Consider the following 21324-nt stretch of genomic DNA (forward strand, 5'->3'; position numbering starts at 1 on the left):
TTCTGTTATGCATTTCCGTTAATGAAATTTCAGATCCGTTAACCTTCCGTCAAAATTTTGGTTTAAATAAAATAATCTAGTTATACTTAATTAAATTATTTACGAGTCGGAACCAAAAATCGCGCGGAAACCTGAAAATCTCGAAAATCAACACTTCGGTCTAAAAAAGGGATTACGACCGTAAACTGGTTTACGACCGTAAACTCTGTTTACAACCGTAAACTGGTTTACGACCGTAAACTCCGTTTACGGTTAGTGACGAGTGGACCCCACTTTCTCCCTATAAATGCGATGCCTCCGACTTCATTGGGACGTTTCTCTGGTCGCATTCTCTCCTCCTCTCTCTAAGAAGCTCAAACTGTAAACACCCAAAACGCATTTAAACTCCGGAAAACAGCGAGAAAATCACGTTTGGAGCCCTTTGGAACGTCTGGAATCACCCCTCGCATCGAAATCAGCATTCAAAACCACGTTTTCCGAGTTTACGGTTCAACCTTCAAGAACCGTAAACCTTGTTCTTGAGTTTACGGTCCAACCTTCAAAGACCGTAAACTCGGCCAACTGCAGAAACCGTAAACTCATTTCAGGAACCGTAAACTCATTTCTGAAACTGTAAACTCGTGTTCTGAAACCGTAAACTCGTGTTCTAAAGCAGTAAACCCACTCCTTCGATTCAAGCAAGTCTCGGTAACATTCCTCAACCAAATTCAAGTGTTTTTCCGACACTTTATCTAACGAAATCGCTAATTTAGATGCATATACGTATTTATTTGATTAATAGGATTTCGTTAAGTGTCGCGTGCAACAACTCGGGAACCTTCTTTTCAGTCAACAACTCCACACAACAACAGTGAGTTCATACCCCTACATTTTTACGCATTTTTTAATGTTTTCAGGGGGGGAATACAAGCTAAACATAAATGTTTTCTTTCAAGTTAAACAAAAGTGTTTTCAGAAATACAAATAAAACTTATGCAAATTTCATACTTTATTTCCCCTTTTGTACCATGTCGAGCATAAGGGACGTTTTCACAAAAATTGCATAATTTTTACGGATACGCTATTCGCTACGTTATACATGCAAACTATAATCGGTATAGTTTGGGGTTTCTCTAAAAACTTATCAAGCATGGAAACTTTCTCTACTAAACATATGCACTGGAACAGAAATCGTTTACAGTATTATATCATTATTTTATTATGATTTTCATAACTGTAACTTATCACTATACACGGTATACACTCGGATTTTCACTACAAACACTCGGATTGTCACTACAAACATTCGGATTTTCACTACGGTAGAACGCTACTGCATTACTTGTAAACTAGATTATACGATACTGTGAGGCGCTACTTCACTACTGTACCCTTAGGTGTACAGGGATAAATCCTACCACTGTATAACCAGAGTCTCCTGGAGGGAGAGCGTGAGATTTGTGAATAGATATATTCGGGACTGACAATCCCACATCTGGACTGTTAGCTACAGTTTGGCGGGCACGCCTAAGATGTACAAATGTCATTTAGCGTCACGCCTGAAGAACGTTGGAAAGGTCACTAGTCATATCAAGCATGGTTATACGACTCACATTATGTATAAATCACAGATAGTTTACCAACCTGGTTTTCTTCAATAGTTTTATTTATACCAAATAGAACTAAACACACTATGCATACTGGCCTAGCCAGGGTTTTCAAAACCGAATCATTTATGCTCCGGTTTTACATTTAAATACATATACTTCATGATTAGCTTTAGCTAACCACATGAAGTAGTATTTTGCATATCACTACGATTTTTCAGAAACGAACATTCATGGTTGTATACGAAATCGATAACACTACGTTTTTCACTAAAGAAAATATCGGATTTTCTTGAGATTACACAAACACTTCGGCTCGCTCATCAACAAGTTTTCATTACAAATTACTGCTTATGAACTCACCAGCTTTATGCTGATATTTTTCAAACTGCTTGTATTCTCAGGAAATCAGTAAACAGGTACTCGTTGGATTTTCGAGGAACCGAAGCATTTAGAGTTTTTAAGCTTTTATTTTGCAAAACTATTGGATGTATTTCAAACTGAGTTTCAAACCGATGTAAACATTTTTATTCAAATATTCACTGTAATGGTTGTGTTGCTATGATTGCTGTTATTCATTGGTTGTGATGTTATACATAACGTCCTCCGCCAACGGTTTCGGGGTGTGACAGATTGGTATCAGAGCCCATGTTTATAGCGAACTAGTATACCGAACCTTACGTGGTATACAACTATAAACACTAAGGGGCCTAAGTGCTCTACTCTACAAGTATACTTTCAAAATATAAAGTATTTTTATAAAAGTATACGAGCATGCATACATAACAGGATTCGTGTCGCTAGTAGAACTGAACAAAAGTATTTCGGATGCTGGAACACTGCGGTTAAACCTGGGCAGTTATGTAATCATGTCTAGGGTGAATATAGCATGATCAACTATATTCAGTCGAGACATGACCAACATGTGTTCGGGAGTGACTATGGTACTACAGCAGGCCTAAAACTTACCGAAATCATTTTACATAAAATACTATAGGAGTATTTTCGCTAGAGCCAAAATTAGTACGCAGATTCACTCTAAGTATTGCTACCTCTTCTTCCTTAAGCGATAACTTACCTGTGTTAGTAACATGTCTATGATTATCGCTCGGTAGAATACTTTCATGATCAGGATGAGATATATTTTGTTCTTTTATATATCTCGAGGACTTACCATCCTCTTCTTCCTGATTGTTTCTAGAGCAAGATGCCTCCCCGACCAAGACCCATCAGAAGGAACGACACCACTCCGCCACCACTACCACCTCCTCAGTTCGACCCTGTCATGTTCCAGGCAGCAGTTACCGCCGCCGTGACTGCAGCAATGGCACAAGTGTATGCTGGTGGAGCTGGAGGTGGAACCGACCCCCAGAGACAAGATGGAAGTCAGGGACATCAGAAAGAGTGTTCCTACAAGGACTTCATGACTGTGAAACCCAAGTCCTTCGATGGAAATGGAGGTGTCATCTCCCTGACTCGATGGTTCGAGAAGATCGAATCCATCTTCGAAATCTGCGTCTGTTCTGAAGCAAACAAGGTGAAGTTCGCCGCCTGCACCTTTACCGACAGAGCCTTGACCTGGTGGAATGGTCGAGTCAAAACCCTAACCCTGCCAGTGGCTAATGTCATGGGTTGGGAAAGACTGAAGGAACTCATGCTTGCTGAGTACTGCCCAAGGGGCGAAGTGCAAAAGTTGGAGCACGAACTCTGGAACTTGGAGATGAAGGGTTCCGACATCGCTGCCTACACTGCTAGATTCTGCGATCTGGCACTTCTCTGTCCGGGAATGGTCACCCCGGAAAGCAAGAAAGTCGAGAGGTACATCTGGGGACTGACGCAACCCACCAAAGGAAATGTCTTGGCTGCTAGGCCAACTACGTTTGAAAGCGCCAAGGATCTGGCACAGACTCTGATTGATCGTGGAATCGACCTGGATGAAGTGACAGTTGTCCCCGAGCCCCAAAAGGATAGCGGTGGGAAGAAGAAGAAGGCTGGCAACAAGCGAAAGGGTCAGTCTTCGCAGGAGCCCTCCAAGAAACAACAAATAATGGCAGTTCATGCTGTCACTGCTCCTGCTGCTACTCCCACTGCTGCTCCAACCAACCCATCCCCTACCAGTGGTTATGCTGGAAAACTACCTCTGTGCAACAAATGCAAATTCCATCATCACGGGCCTTGCCGTGAGTTGATCTGCAACAACTGTGGGAAGAAGGGACACACAGTTCGGTACAGCAAAACACCGGCTCAACCAACCAACCAGGCTCCGGGAGCGGGCGCTGGTCAAACTTGCTATGGATGTGGAGAGGTTGGGCACTACAGGAGAAACTGCCCCAAGGCAACGACTGGTGGCAATACAGGGAGAGTTTTGGCTATGGGTCAGAATGAAGCAGTTGCTGATCCTACCGTTGTTTCGGGTACGTTCCTCCTTGACAACTCTTATGCATGCATTCTCTTCGATTCTGGTGCGGAGAGGAGTTTTGTTAGTCATTCATTCAAACATCTAATCAAGTGTAAATCCCACCCTCTAACCGAAACATTTACCGTCGAGATGGCTAACGGAAAGAAGGAGAGCACTAACGATATATTCATAGGCTGCACTCTTACTCTAGACAACTATTCTTTTTCCATCGACCTTATGCCTGTATCCATCAAGAGTTTCGACGTCATTATCGGCATGGATTGGTTAAGCTCCAATCATGCTGATATTCTTTGCTTCGAGAAAGCTATTCGTCTCAATCTTCCCTCTGGCGAAGCCCTTACGATTTATGGTGATAAGCTTAGCTCGAACCTCCGTATCATTTCATGCATCAAAGCTCAGAAGTATCTGCGGAAGGAGTGACATGCATTTCTAGCTCATGTCGTCGATGAAACGCGAAAAGTTAGAGACCTCGAGAGCATCCCCGAAGTCTGTAACTTTCCTGATGTCTTCCCTGAAGATCTCCCAGGAATCCCTCCCGAGCGTCAAGTTGAGTTTCGTATCGACCTGATCCCCGGAGCTACTCCTGTAGCTAAATCCCCATACCGTTTAGCGCCAGCGGAAATGCAAGAATTATCCAGTCAGCTCAATGAGCTGATTAGCAAAGGATTCATAAGGCCGAGTTCCTCACCCTGGGGAGCTCTGATCTTATTTGTGAAAAAGAAAGATGGATCCTTTCGGATGTGCATTGACTACCGAGAGCTGAATAAGCTGACCATCAAGAACCGATATCCCTTACCCAGAATCGATGATCTTTTCGACCAACTTCAGGGAGCCAGTTATTTCTCAAAGATCGATCTAAGATCAGGGTATCATCATCTGCGAGTTCATGAGAATGATGTGCCCAAAACAGCATTCCGAACTCGCTATGGACACTACGAGTTTGTAGTAATGCCCTTTGGTCTGACTAACGCACCGGCAGCATTCATGGACTTGATGAATCGGGTGTGCCGTCCTTTCTTAGACAAGTTTGTGATTGTGTTCATTGATGACATACTTGTCTATTCGCGAAGTGAGGACGACCATAAACAACACTTAAGGCAGGTGTTGGAAAAGTTAAGGACAGAAAAATTGTACGCGAAGTTTTCGAAGTGCGAATTCTGGATTAGGAAGGTGAATTTCCTTGGTCACGTGATTAGCAAGGAAGGAATACACGTGGACCCTTCCAAAATCAAGGCGATTGAGAACTGGTCTGCACCAAAGACACCCACAGAAATCTGGCAATTCTTGGGTCTCGCCGGCTATTATCGCAGGTTCATCCAGAACTTCTCCAGAATCGCTAAGCCTTTAACTACCCTGACGCAAAAAGGGGTAACCTTTAGTTGGGGAGCCAAGCAAGACACTGCATTTCAAACATTGAAGCAGGCCCTATGCAGCGTACCTATTTTGTCCCTGCCCGAAGGGACAGAAGATTTCGTTGTCTACTGTGATGCATCCAATCAAGGCCTAGGATGTGTTCTCATGCAGAGAGGAAAGGTCATCGCCTATGCCTCAAGACAGTTAAAGACACATGAAGTCAATTACACAACTCACGATTTAGAGTTTGGAGCAGTGATCTTTGCGTTAAAGATCTGGAGACATTATCTTTACGGAACCAAGTGCACTATCTTCACCGACCATAAGAGCCTGCAGCACATCTTTAATCAGAAGGAGTTAAACATGAGACAGCGACGATGGGTCGAGCTACTCAGTGACTACGAGTGCGAAATTCGCTACCATCCCGGTAAGGCCAATGTGGTAGCAGATGCCCTCAGTCGAAAGGAGTGTTCAGGGCGTAAGGTGAAGGCACTCACAATGACCATCCATTCCCATCTATCCGCGCAAATCAAGGAGGCTCAGCTGGAAGCCTTAAAACCCGAGAACGTGACTAATGAAGCCTTGCGGGGAATGGACAAGAACTTGGAGGTCAAAGGAGACGGAGTGTACTATTTCATGAACCGAATCTGGACCCCAAAGTTCGGTGGTTACAGAGAGGTTGTCATGAATGAGGCTCACAAGACTCAATACTCCGTTCACCCAGGTTCGGATAAGATGTATCTGGATCTCAAACAACTCTATTGGTGGCCAAACATGAAAGCAGAGATTGCTACCTTCGTGGGCAAGTGCCTGACTTGCGCCAAGGTGAAGGTTGAATACCAAAAGCCCTCAGGTTTACTTCAGCAGCCAGAAATACCTGAGTGGAAGTGGGAAAGGATAACTATGGATTTTATCACCAAGTTACCCAGAACTCCGAGTAGGCACGATGCCATCTGGGTAATTGTCGATCGGTTGACGAAGTCCGCCCACTTCCTGCCAATCAAAGAAAGCTTCAAGATGGAGAGACTCACACGGATCTACCTTCAAGAGATAGTTCGCCTTCATGGTGTACCTGCATCCATTATCTCCAAACGTGACAACAAGTTCACATCGAGGTTCTGGCAGTCTTTACAGAAGGCTCTTGGAACTAAGTTGGATATGAGCACGGCTTATCATCCGCAGACTGATGGACATAGTGAGAGAACAATTCAGACCTTGGAAGATATGTTGAGAGCCTGCGTCATTGACTTCGGCGCGTCATGGGACACTCATCTTCCTTTGGTTGAATTTTCCTACAACAACAGCTACCATACCAGCATCAAGGCTGCACCATTTGAAGCCCTCTATGGCCGTAAGTGCATATCCCCTCTGTGCTGGGCTGAGGTGGGCGACACGCAGCTAGCCAGGGGTCAAATCCCCGACAGTACTCTCACCGGTCCTGAGATCATCCGAGAAACAACTGAGAAGATTGTACAAATCCGAGAACGACTGAAAGCCTCACGAGATAGACAAAAGAGCTACGCTGATAAGAGACGTAAACCCTTGGAGTTCCAGGTTGGCGACCGCGTCCTTTTGAAGGTCTCACCCTGGAAAGGCATGATACGCTTCGGAAAGCGTGGAAAGCTAAACCCAAGGTACATTGGACCATTCGAGATCCTTGCTAGGATCGGTCCCGTAGCATACAAACTTCAGTTACCGCGAGAACTCAGCAACATTCATCCTGTTTTCCATGTATCGAACCTAAAGAAGTGTCTATCCGATGAGACACTTGTGATTCCTCTCGACGAGATTGAAGTCAACGAGAACCTTAACTTCGTGGAAGAACCGGTCGAAATCATGGACAGAGAGATCAAACGAACAAAGCAAAGTCGCATCCCGATAGTGAAGGTTCGCTGGAATGCCAAGCGGGGACCTGAATTCACTTGGGAGCACGAAGACCAGATGAAACAGAAGTATCCGCATCTCTTTCCTGATCCATGATTTGTATTCTAGGTTCAAATTTCGGGACGAAATTCCCTCTAACGGGGGGGATGATGTGACAACCCGAAACTTTTTCCGTTTTCTGTTATGCATTTCCGTTAATGAAATTTCAGATCCGTTAACCTTCCGTCAAAATTTTGGTTTAAATAAAATAATCTAGTTATACTTAATTAAATTATTTACGAGTCGGAACCAAAAATCGCGCGGAAACCTGAAAATCTCGAAAATCAACATTTCGGTCTAAAATGGGATTACGACCGTAAACTCTGTTTACGACCGTAAACTGGTTTACGACCGTAAACTCCGTTTACGGTCAGTGACGAGTGGACCCCACTTTCACCCTATAAATACGATGCCTCCGACTTCATTGGGACGTTTCTCTGGTCGCATTCTCTCCTCCTCTCTCTAAGAAGCTCAAACTGTAAACACCCAAAACGCATTTAAACTCCGGAAAACAGCGAGAAAATCACGTTTGGAGCCCTTTGGAACGTCTGGAATCACCCCTCGCATCGAAATCAGCATTTAAAACCATGTTTTCCGAGTTTACGGTTCAACCTTCAAGAACCGTAAACCTTGTTCTTGAGTTTACGGTCCAACCTTCAAAGACCGTAAACTCGGCCAACTGCAGAAACCGTAAACTCATTTCAGGAACCGTAAACTCATTTCTGAAACCGTAAACTCGTGTTCTAAGGCAGTAAACCCACTCCTTCGATTCAAGCAAGTCTCGGTAACATTCCTCAACCAAATTCAAGTGTTTTTCCGACACTTTATCTAACGAAATCGCTAATTTAGATGCATATACGTATTTATTTGATTAATAGGATTTCGTTAAGTGTCGCGTGCAACAACTCGGGAACCTTCTTTTCAGTCAACAACTCCACGCAACAACAGTGAGTTCATACCCCTACATTTTTACGCATTTTTAATGTTTTCAGGGGGGGAATACAAGCTAAACATAAATGTTTTCTTTCAAGTTAAACAAAAGTGTTTTCAGAAATACAAATAAAACTTATGCAAATTTCATACTTTATTTCCCCTTTTGTACCATGTCGAGCATAAGGGACGTTTTCACAAAAATTGCATAATTTTTACGGATACGCTGTTCGCTACGTTATACATGCAAACTATAATCGGTATAGTTTGGGGTTTCTCTAAAAACTTATCAAGCATGGAAACTTTCTCTACTAAACATATGCACTGGAACAGAAATCGTTTACAGTATTATATCATTATTTTATTATGATTTTCATAACTGTAACTTATCACTATACACGGTATACACTCGGATTTTCACTACAAACACTCGGATTGTCACTACAAACATTCGGATTTTCACTACGGTAGAACGCTACTGCATTACTTGTAAACTAGATTATACGATACTGTGAGGCGCTACTTCACTACTGTACCCTTAGGTGTACAGGGATAAATCCTACCACTGTATAACCAGAGTCTCCTGGAGGGAGAGCGTGAGATTTGTGAATAGATCTATTCGGGACTGACAATCCCACATCTGGACTGTTAGCTACAGTTTGGCGGGCACGCCTAAGATGTACAAATGTCATTTAACGTCAACGCCTGAAGAACGTTGGAAAGGTCACTAGTCATATCAAGCATGGTTATACGACTCACATTATGTATAAATCACAGATAGTTTACCAACCTGGTTTTCTTCAATAGTTTTATTTATACCAAATAGAACTAAACACACTATGCATACTGACCGAGCCAGGGTTTTCAAAACCGAATCATTTATGCTCCGGTTTTACATTTAAATACATATACTTCATGATTAGCTTTAGCTAACCACATGAAGTAGTATTTTGCATATCACTACGATTTTTCAGAAACGAACATTCATGGTTGTATACGAAATCGATAACACTACGTTTTTCACTAAAGAAAATATCGGATTTTCTTGAGATTACACAAACACTTCGGCTCGCTCATCAACAAGTTTTCATTACAAATTACTGCTTATGAACTCGCCAGCTTTATGCTGATATTTTCAAACTGCTTGTATTCTCAGGAAATCAGTAAACAGGTACTCGCTGGATTTTCGAGGAACCGAAGCATTTAGAGTTTTTAAGCTTTTATTTTGCAAAACTATTGGATGTATTTCAAACTGAGTTTCAAACCGATGTAAATATTTTTATTCAAATATTCACTGTAATGGTTGTGTTGCTATGATTGCTGTTATTCATTGGTTGTGATGCTATACATGACGTCCTCCGCCCCGGAATGTTTCCGCCAACGGTTTCGGGGTGTGACAGTCGTTAACGAAATCGTTCTACCAGTTTACGGAATCATGTCGTTGTAAAAATGGTCAAATCTGTTGCCTACACGGTTCTTTGATTTTACAAGGGAGGAGTCGACGGTAGAAGCTCATGAAGCTGGAATGTGGTTTGAGAATGTTGAAAGCTATCTTCCTTTGCGTAAGTTATTGAAATTTGTATACGTTGTTGTTTTCTGCTTTTGCTCCTTTTTTGTGCTTGATTGTTAGTAGTAATTATAGTTTTTAGGTGATTTTTACACCAATAGATCATAATCATTATTGGAGATGTTTAATGTTTTTTATAATTATCATTTTGCAGGAGATTCTCAATGTTCATGATTATTGGAGATCTCTAAACGTCACTTTCATTGCATTTGTTAAAAACAATCACCTCTGTCACATAGACCTTTTTTAATCTATGGGTGAATAGTTGGTTGGAGCTTTTATTATTTTTTTTATTATTTTATTTGAGCTCTTCACCTTGATGGATTCTCAACTGTTCAGAGTTCGAAAATATCTTTTGTTTGTTTTTAGCACACAATGTGTTTGTTGAAATGGTTCAAATGATTTTTTCACCCTTTACCTTTTGTTAATTGTGCTTCTGTATTAGTAATTTCATCCCACTGACTATGGTTCTTGTGACCTGCCACCTGAGGATATTTCCAAACCAAATGATTGGCAAGGTTTTGTTGACCAGCTAATCACTAAAGATGATGCTACAACGCCAAATTAGGGAAATATTTGTTAACTATTAGAAGTTAACTTGGAAATCCACATTTACTTTCTCTATTAAGTCGTGCTTTATGTCATAAGTAAAGAAGAAGTGGTTTGTAAGATAGTTTAGGAAGATTAAATATATAGCTTAATGTTCGATTTTGGAATCTGATTCTTTTGACACAAAAACTAGATGTAAAAAAACATAGATTGCTTTTGTATAACTTTAGCTCAATGTTTGATTTGTTCATTTGTTCTTAACAGGAACTAAAGAAACACAAGATGAAAGTAGCACACCGTAAAGAAAGAGGGGAAGACCACAAAACTTACAATTTCAAACACCAAATGGTTCATTAGAATGTGTGATTAAACTTGTTATTCTCTTTTTAGAGCTTTAATTATCTGGCAAACAAAAATATTTCTGATGCTTTATTGGGCTTAATGGGAATGCGACTTAATCTGGTAAACTTTATATGAGTGTTTCTTTTATACTTAACGTAGAAAGAAGTTATAATAGAGAAAATTCGGGAAAGGAGGCTTTCCGCTTTAAGTCCCAAATGTTTTATAAATTTGGCCTTATTATTTTTTCCTTTATTTTTGCGTTCAATTTCCCCAATATAGTCATCTTTTGGCACATAGAATTTTTTTTCTCTATGGTTCTATGGTTATAAATGAGAATATTTGGATGGATTATAAGGTATGTATTAAGATATAGCTCGAGATTTTGATTGTGCGGTTGATTTTTGTTGCCAGGTAGCTTTTGGGATTCATGTTTTAGAATTGTTATGTCAGCAGTCAGGAAGCATCAACTCTTGTAGCTTAATTTCCATGGTTATTTGTAAGTCTCACTTTTCTTTATGTTATTGCATTCGAAATTACCAAATTAAGTGAATTTATTTTTCCAGATATAGAAAAATAAATGAGATATCAAATATTTTATAGAGATAAATTCACCCAAAATTCTTATTTTTATATATTCACATAGCGTATATTCACATGAGAATATAATGTGGTATATTCACATGTTAGCAATACATGATATATTCACATATCACCTAAAATTATTACTTTTACTACGAGAGCTATGTGTTTGATTACTTTGTTGAAACAATCATCTTGTTTCCCTATTTCCTCACTGTAAGGTACTTATTTGATCATCTTTAAAAGCACTAGAGTTTAGTTTATATGTGAATCACAAATGAATTACATGTGATTTACATGTAAATTACATGTAATTCGCATATGAATCACATGTGATTCACATGTAAATCACGAGTGAACACATATGAATTACATGTGATTCACATTTAAATAAAATGTAATTCGATTTTGGAATCTGATTCTTTTGACACAAAAACTAGATGTAAAAAAACATAGATTGCTTTTGTATAACTTTAGCTCAATGTTCGATTTGTTCATTTGTTCTTAACAGGAACTAAAGAAACACAAAATGAAAGTAGCACACCGTAAAGAAAGAGGGGAAGACCACAAAACTTACAATTTCAAACACCAAATGGTTCATTAGAATGTGTGATTAAACTTGTTGTTCTCTTTTTAGAGCTTTAATCATCTGGCAAACAAAAATATTTATGATGCTTTATTGGGCTTAATGGGAATGCGACTTAATCTGGTAAACTTTATATGAGTGTTTCTTTTATACTTAACGTAGAAAGAAGTTATAATAGAGAAAATTCGGGAAAGGAGGCTTTCCGCTTTAAGTCCCAAATGTTTTATGAATTTGGCCTTATTATTTTTTCCTTTATTTTTGCGTTCAATTTCCCCAATATAGTCATCTTTTGGCACATAGAATTTTTTTTCTCTATGGTTCTATGGTTATAAATGAGAGTATTTGGATGGATTATAAGGTATGTATTAAGATATAGCTCGAGATTTTGATTGTGCGGTTGATTTTTGTTGCCAGGTAGCTTTTGGGATTCATGTTTTAGAATTGTTATGTCAGCAGTCAGGAAGCATCAACTCTTGTAGCTTAATTTCCATGGTTATTTGTAAGTCTTACTTTTCTTTATGTTATTGCATTCGAAATTACCAAATTAAGTGAATTTATTTTTCCAGATATAGAAAAATAAATGAGATATCAAATATTTTATAGAGATAAATTCACCCAAAATTCTTATTTTTATATATTCACATATCGTATATTCACATGAGAATATAATGTGGTATATTCACATGTTAGCAATACATGATATATTCACATATCACCTAAAATTATTACTTTTACTACCAGAGCTATGTGTTTGATTACTTTGTTGAAACAATCATCTTGTTTCCCTATTTCCTCACCGTAAGTTACTTATTTGATCATCTTTAAAAGCACTAAAGTTTAGTTTATATGTGAATCACAAATGAATTACATGTAAATTACATGTAATTCGCATATGAATCACATGTGATTCAAATGTAAATCACGAGTGAACACATATGAATTACATGTGATTCACATTTAAATAAAATGTAATTCGATTTTGGAATCTGATTCTTTTGACACAAAAACTAGATGTAAAAAAACATAGATTGCTTTTGTATAACTTTAGCTCAATGTTTGATTTATTCATTTGTTCTTAACAGGAACTAAAGAAACACAAAATGAAAGTAGCACACCGTAAAGAAAGAGGGGAAGACCACAAAACTTACAATTTCAAACACCAAATGGTTCATTAGAATGTGTGATTAAACTTGTTATTCTCTTTTTAGAGCTTTAATCATCTGGCAAACAAAAATATTTCTGATGCTTTATTGGGCTTAATGGGAATGCGACTTAATCTAGTAAACTTTATATGAGTGTTTCTTTTATACTTAACGTAGAAAGAAGTTATAATAGAGAAAATTCGGGAAAGGAGGCTTTCCGCTTTAAGTCCCAAATGTTTTATGAATTTGGCCTTATTATTTTTTCCTTTATTTTTGCGTTCAATTTCCCCAATATAGTCATCTTTTGGCACATAGAATTTTTTTTCTCTATGGTTCTATGGTTATAAATGAGAGTATTTGGATGGATTATAAGGTATGTATTAAGATATAGCTCGAGATTTTGATTGTGCGGTTGATTTTTGTTGCCAGGTAGCTTTTGGGATTCATGTTTTAGAATTGTTATGTCAGCAGTCAGGAAGCATCAACTCTTGTAGCTTAATTTCCATGGTTATTTGTAAGTCTCACTTTTCTTTATGTTATTGCATTCGAAATTACCAAATTAAGTGAATTTATTTTTCCAGATATAGAAAAATAAATGAGATATCAAATATTTTATAGAGATAAATTCACCCAAAATTCTTATTTTTATATATTCACATATCGTATATTCACATGAGAATATAATGTGGTATATTCACATGTTAGCAATACATGATATATTCACATATCACCTAAAATTATTACTTTTACTACCAGAGCTATGTGTTTGATTACTTTGTTGAAACAATCATCTTGTTTCCCTATTTCCTCACCGTAAGTTACTTATTTGATCATCTTTAAAAGCACTAAAGTTTAGTTTATATGTGAATCACAAATGAATTACATGTGATTTACATGTAAATTACATGTAATTCGCATATGAATCACATGTGATTCACATGTAAATCACGAGTGAACACATATGAATTACATGTGATTCACATTTAAATAACATGTAATTCAAATATAAATTACATGTGATTCACATGTAATTCACATATGAATCACATGTGATTCACATGTAAATCACGAGTGAACAAATATGAATTACATGTTATTCACATGTAATTCACATATGAATCACATGTGATTCACATGTAAATCACATGTAATTCGCATATGAATTACATGCGATTCACATGTAATTCACATATGAATCACATGTGATTCACATATAAATCACGAGTGAACACATATGAATGACATGTGATTCACATATGAATTAGATGTGATTCACATGTAATTCACATATGAATTACATGTGATTTACATGTAAATCACATATGAATTACATGTGATTCACATGTAAATGACAAGTGAATCACATATGAATTACATATATATATATATATATATATATATATATATATACACACACACATGTATTTTGTGTGGGTGTTCTTTGCAAAAAAAAAAAAAAATTCTTGTGAATTTCACATTTTAATCTTAAAAGATACAGTCACATGTGAATATCACATTATATAATCACATTTGAATCTTACATGATATGTACATATATATTTTTATGAGTGTTCTTGCATTAATCAATTTTTTTTATTTTCTTGTAGATTTGAAAAAATTTGTGAAAAATATTGAAGAGGTGAAAAGTGATAAATTGAAGAAAATATGTAAATATTCACACGAAGACATGAAAAGGCTTTGAAATTTTGTAGCATTTTTAGTTTGTATATTTAATTTTGTTTTGAATAAAATACTTGTATAATTGTGTTTATAGATTAGTAATAAAAATGGTTTTTTTATGATTTATATATGAATATTATAGTATAAGAAATATATGCATATATGCACTTGAAAGTATATGTATATATACACTTAAAATGTTGATTTTTTTGGTTAAAAAAATTGTAGTTTTTTTAATTATTCTAGTTTTTTTAAAAATTTACTGTTTTAAAAACATTGCAGTTTTTTTTTAAAATAAATAAAATATTTTGAAGTTTTTTTAAATTCATGTTTTCTAAAAAAAATTTTAAAAAATCTGCATTTTTAAAAAAAATGAAAATTACTATTTTTTTAAAAAAATCCGAAAATTAACTTAATTATGTTAATTTTTAGATATTTTTATTAATATTTCTAATAACACATAAATTAAACATTAAATGAGACAGGTAAGATGACGATCATGTCCTTAATGAGTTAATATTGATCTAACGCTCCACCTTTAGTTATCGGGTTCTCATAAAAACAATGAGTTCTCAACGGATCTCACCCATATATATATATATATATATATATATATATATATATATATATATATATACTCTCATTTGAATATGTTATGATGTCAACACCCCTTACCTTTATATGAGAGTGGGACGGTGTTCATTGTGTTATAATGTCATTATGGCATGCCACATAGGATCTCAAAGCCCCTTAACAGGCTCATACCCAGTAGCCTGAAACCTATATATAAACTCATGATGTTTTGTAAACATATTTGAAAAAAAAGTGTATTTTTTTGTAAATATTTTTAATTCATGAAATAATATTAATTTTTTATTAAAATTTCGATTTCTTAATGTATTTTATAAAAGAAATATCAAAGAAAAACCAATATATTTTTTCTGGTTTCTACTTTAATTTAACCATCAACTAGTATTTCTGTCATTCTGTGCGTTGCGGTGGAGAATATATTTGCAATTAATGAAAACGAAAACTATATAAAAAAAAGTTATGCAAGGAAAACATAACTTTTAATGGGTGGGAGGATAACTCCTTGCAATTCGTATATTGAATATGATTTACGAATGTCAACAGTGCACATAGAGCTCGGTGACGATTATATCATATCAAGTAGACCACAAAAGTATCAAAATCAAGTTTTGATCCAAACAATTTTGTATGGAGGAGGTGGATAAAAATAAGTTCTGAAAGTTTTTCTTTGCAAATTAATAAATAATAATAATAATAATAATAATAATAATAAAGTTAGGTGAGATACAAAAAATCATAAATTTAAAACAAAATAGGGGTTAAAATTGTAATTATAAAATAACAATAATTTAATGACAAAATTACACAGATGGTCCCCGTGGTTGGCACAAGAGACCAAAGATAGTCCTTATGAGGAATTTTGAACGGGTATGGTCCCTGTGGTTCCCAATTGTTGCACGGACAGTCCTTATGACTGACTCTGTTTGATTTCTATCGTTTATCAAAATCATGTGACCCTCACACAAGGGTATTTTGGTATTTTGCTTTATTACACGATCTGATCCTATTCATAAATGATCCTTACAGCCATTTATCATTTACCTCACCCCCAAGAAATCCACCGTTTCTTCTCCCCTCTGGTTTTTTCATCTTCATCACTTCGAAACTCAAACGAAAACTAGGGTTTTCATCTTCATCTTTTGCGATGGTTCTAACTTTGTTGAATATCCGTTCAAAGTTCTTATAAAATCCTAACATGATCAAATTTGATGGTGGGTGATCAATTAACAACTTTCGGTTTTGTTGAATTTTCCATTTTTTTTAAACTTTTGAGACTTCATTCTTTCCTCATATCATTATTTATTTGTTTTTCAGTTAGGTTAAGTAATGTATGCACATTCAAGATTCACCATGGGGGCATGTTCACAAAATACCCAGGAAGACGTTATGTGGGTGGGAATATTGACTATGTTGACTATGTGGACATTGACGTGTTTTCAGTACATGAGTTAGACGATATGATGAAGGAGATAGGTTATATCAATGGTGAGCCTATATGCTACCACTTCTTGATTCCAAAGTTTTAAATCGATTATGGGTTACTTCCTTTAGGTAACGACTCAGACGTACTTCCGTTAAGTAAGCATGTCTCTAATCACAAAGAAATTGTAGTGTATACTGAACATGGAACAACTAGAGTCCATACTTACTTTATGTCTCCATATAAGGTCTTATTGGAAGAGATAAACGGGCATATTTCTCCTAAACCCAATCGAAAAAAGTTTACCTGTGCAGAGGTAGGATCATGCAATAGAAAATTGGATTTGAATGAGAACTATGACTTTTCTAGGTCCATTGTAACTTTCGGACATTTTGTTGGAGATGTAATGAAAGATGTTGGTGTTCAAGCTGCAGGTGAGAAGCTTAACAAAGTCCAAGATGTTGGTGTTCAAGCTATAGGTGAGAAGCTTGGTATACCCATTGATACTCTTTTAGAAGACTTTGATCCTTTCTTTTATATGGATCATAATGATTACCAATAGATGGGGGACAAAGATTTAGAATATTGTGGTGATAAGGTGGTAGATAATGAAGAAATTGGGGATGTTATTAGTGATGATAGTACTAAGGATGGAAGTATAAGCTAGGATAGTGAATTTTTAGTTGATGAACTTAATATGGTGGAGGATGTCGAAGTGGATGTGAAAGACTTCCACATTGGTGTGGAGAATTTTCCAAATCTAGATAACCACTAATCATTCAATGCACCTGATGTCATAGTTGATGAGGATTGGGAGGTGATAGATACACATTTGTTTGAATCAGTTTGTGTAGAAGAAGACAAGAGGAAGAATTTGATGAAAAGGTTAAAAAAACCAATCACATGTTCATCAGGAGTAGTACATGAAACTGCATTCCACATTGGTCAAATATTTAAATCCAAAACAGAAGTGAAGGCCTACATTAAATGCATTCAATTCGAACTAGGAGAAACATTTACTTTGCAAAAAATGATAAAAAAAAAGAGTTAGGGCAAAATACAGGGGTGTGGTCCTGGAAATGACACGTAGGCCATGGACAAAATGTAGAATCAAATGCAAGGACAAAACAGTCAGTTCATAAAAAGCAACATGCCCTTGGGTGGTATTAATTTCTAGATCTGATGAAGAAAGTGATTGGATGGTTCAAACTCTGGTTCATAAGCATAGATGTGTTTATTCAAGATCTATTAAAGCATGTACTTCTAAGTTTCTTGCAAACACCATTCTTCAACAAGTGGAAGGAAACCCAACTACCCCAGTCAAATCTTTGTGTGTAGAGTTACAACAGACATACCAGGTGGGGATGTCAAGAATGAAGGTCTTTCAGGCTAAACAACTTGCACAAAAACATATGTATGGAGATTATCAAAAGCAGTACAACCTTCTAATGGACTACGTACTAGAATAACAACAGTGCAATTTGGAAACAACTATGAAGATTGATGTATACAGTGAACCAAATGTTGACTTGGAAACTAGGATGTTTAAGAGAATTTATGTCTGTTTAGGTTCATTGAAACTGGGTTTTAAGGCAGGTTTAAGAGATTTTTTTAGGATTGGATGGGGCTTTCATGAAGGACCCTTACCATGGACAGGTTCTCACTGTTATGGGTCTTGATTCCAATAATGGGATATACCCACTGGCATATGCCATAGTTGAAGTCGAGACCAAAAGCTCGTGGAGTTGGTTTCTAGAGTGTCTAGGTGAAGATTTGGAGCTCTCCACAAATTCAAACTTCACATTCATTTCTGACAGACAAAAGGTAAATGTTCTTATGATACTTGTTTTTAATATTACATTTAGAAAATAACATTTTTGTTACTTGTTAATTAGGGGATTTTACCTGCAATTCCCAACCTATTCCCTAGCGCTAAGCACAGGTTTTGTTTACGACACATTCACGAAGTTCATAAAGTTGCAGACCATCAATATTTTAATGGATCTTCAAAGTTCATAAAGTTGCAGACCATCAATATTTTACACCCATATTAACTTTTCCAATAAAACCTAGGTCTATATGGTTCCAGACTAAAAAGTTTCCCAAATAAAAAGCATTCCATTCATACATACAAACATTCTTACATCCCAAACAAACAAAACGAAATCATCTTCAGACTAATACAATTATTTGATATCCCTAACAAGCAAAAGAAGCATCATCTCCAGACTAATATTATTAGCATCTTTTGTACACAAACATGAAAAAGAAAACCCATCTAAAAACAAGCATCATCTTCAATTTTTTTGCTTCCAAACTTGTTTGCAGCAAAGATTCTTGAAGCCTGTTCATTGATCTTAGCAAACCTGGAATGAAAGCCACAGCCCTACGACACATGGGGTCATCAAACCATGCAATGAAACCACAATTGCTAGGACGTTTCCAAAACTTACGACCTGGGTTGAGATCCGTCCATGATGTCACTATCACCACTTGCCTTCCACAAAACAATTCACCATTGTTAAGCAAAGTTTCTTAGAAAAACACAGAAGAGAGAAGAGAGAATAGAGAAGAGAAATAGAATAATGAAGGAAGTAATGGGGGTCTAATCTTTATAGGGAAGGGAAAATCTTTTTCAGATGTTATAAAGATATGAGAAAGAAGGGATAAGCAAAAGACCAAAATACCCTTGTGTGAGGGTCACATGATTTTGATAAACGGCAGAATTCAAATGGAGTCGGTCATAAGCACTGTCCGTGCAACAATTAGGAACCATAGGGACCATACTCGTTCAAAATTCCTCAAAAGGACTATCTTTAGTCTCTTGTGCCAACCACAGGGACCATCTGTGTAATTTTGTCTAATTTAATTTTATACTTATAAAGATTGAAAAATGTTAAATAAAAATATTTTATTGGGGAAAAAATATAAATATGAAAATTGTTATGACCAACAGTAAAATCATTATTTCCAAAATGAAGCTTATTTTCCGTTTTGTATTATACGATGAAAAAATTATAATGTGATTTTATTTAATCATTTTTTATTTGGAAATAAAAAACCAAATGAATAGTATTATGTTAGAGGAAACCATTTTAGTAATTAATATATATATATATATATATATATATATATATATATATATATATATATATATATATAAAATCAAAAGCTCTGGCCAAAACAAAGCAAAGTTTGACTTATTTTTTTAGACATAAGGTAAAGTTATACCATATTGCTCCATGTAGATTGTCATCTAAGCACCATATAAGCACCATATGACCCTTCACTTTCCGTAACTTCGTAACGGAGTGATTAGTCCAGTTAATTTTCGACAGGACCCGTGACCCAACATTAAACCGATACAAAGATAAACGGGTTTGGGTTGGGTTTTCCAACCCGTAAACCTACTTATTAAATGGGTCGTATATGGATTTGCCAAAAAATATGAGTTGATCTGCCATATATATATATATATATATATGGAAAAGTTCAATAGAGAACCATAATTATTGGTTCTTCAAGGAACCAAACATTTTTTTCAATTTCTAGAGCTTATTCTTTATCGGAAAAAAAATATCTAAAAATATCTAAATTCATATATTAACATTGTGAATGTGAAAAATATTTTTCGGATTCACCGTGTGAATCCGGATTCACATTGTGAATTTTCAAAGATTCGCATTGTGAATTTGACGTTAAAAAAAATAAAAAATAAAATAAAAAATAATCGAATTTGATATCATTGGATAAATGATAAAAAGTTATGAATTTTTGTATTTTTAGTTTTTTTTTTTTGATAAAAAAAAGTTCTAAAAGTTGAAAAAAAGATTGGTTCCTTGGTTAATTATGGTTCTCTATTGAACCTCACCCTATATATATATATATATAGGGAATAGGGAATATACATTATAGCTCCACCCAAGCTTAGCTACTTAAATTTCTAAACTGCGTCGTTTGGAGACTGGTTTACCAGTACCGTGTCATTCAAAATTAAAACCCCAAATTAGGGAAGACAACAAAACACATCTCGTTTTGGGTGTTTGTTGGGAGCGGATTCGAAGCAATAAAAAGATATTGAGGGTATTTGTTGAAAGAAATCGGGACACAGAAGGTGTAATTGAACGTGTGTAGGTTCTCGATCCCCTGTATTGCTATGTGGTCACGGGAACACAAAAAAAAGAGGGCAATCGCCGATGTTGGCGGCGCTGACCATCGGAGACGGCAGAGGCGGCGTACAGCCGGAGGTGGCCGGTGAAAGATGTAAGTGTAACCAATTTCGTATTTCTGCTATGCATGTTCAAATTGCCGATTCATATGAAGCCCTAGTCAAATTTCCTTTATTGTTAATTTACTCACTCACCAACGATTGAAGTAATTCATAGGATTTGTTTATTAGTCCATAACATTAAAACGAAGAAAGACCATTCCTTTATGCATTAGTTATTTGTACTGTATTCATGTATTTGAAGCAATTATGAGCCAATAAATAAGAAAGCTCGTTCCTTTTTTTTGTTTTTGCTTTATAAACTTAAAAATGTCCTCACCTGTTTTTCCATGGATACTGATGTGAATTTATGTTAGTAACAATCCAATCCCCTGCTTAAGAACAATAATAATTTAAATAAAATAAAGTCACATCTCATAAAGAAAATGG

Source organism: Lactuca virosa, chromosome 9, assembly GCF_052849685.1.
Source record: "Lactuca virosa cultivar CGN04683 chromosome 9, Lactuca_virosa_CGN04683_v6, whole genome shotgun sequence".
NCBI classification, from domain to species: domain Eukaryota; kingdom Viridiplantae; phylum Streptophyta; class Magnoliopsida; order Asterales; family Asteraceae; genus Lactuca; species Lactuca virosa.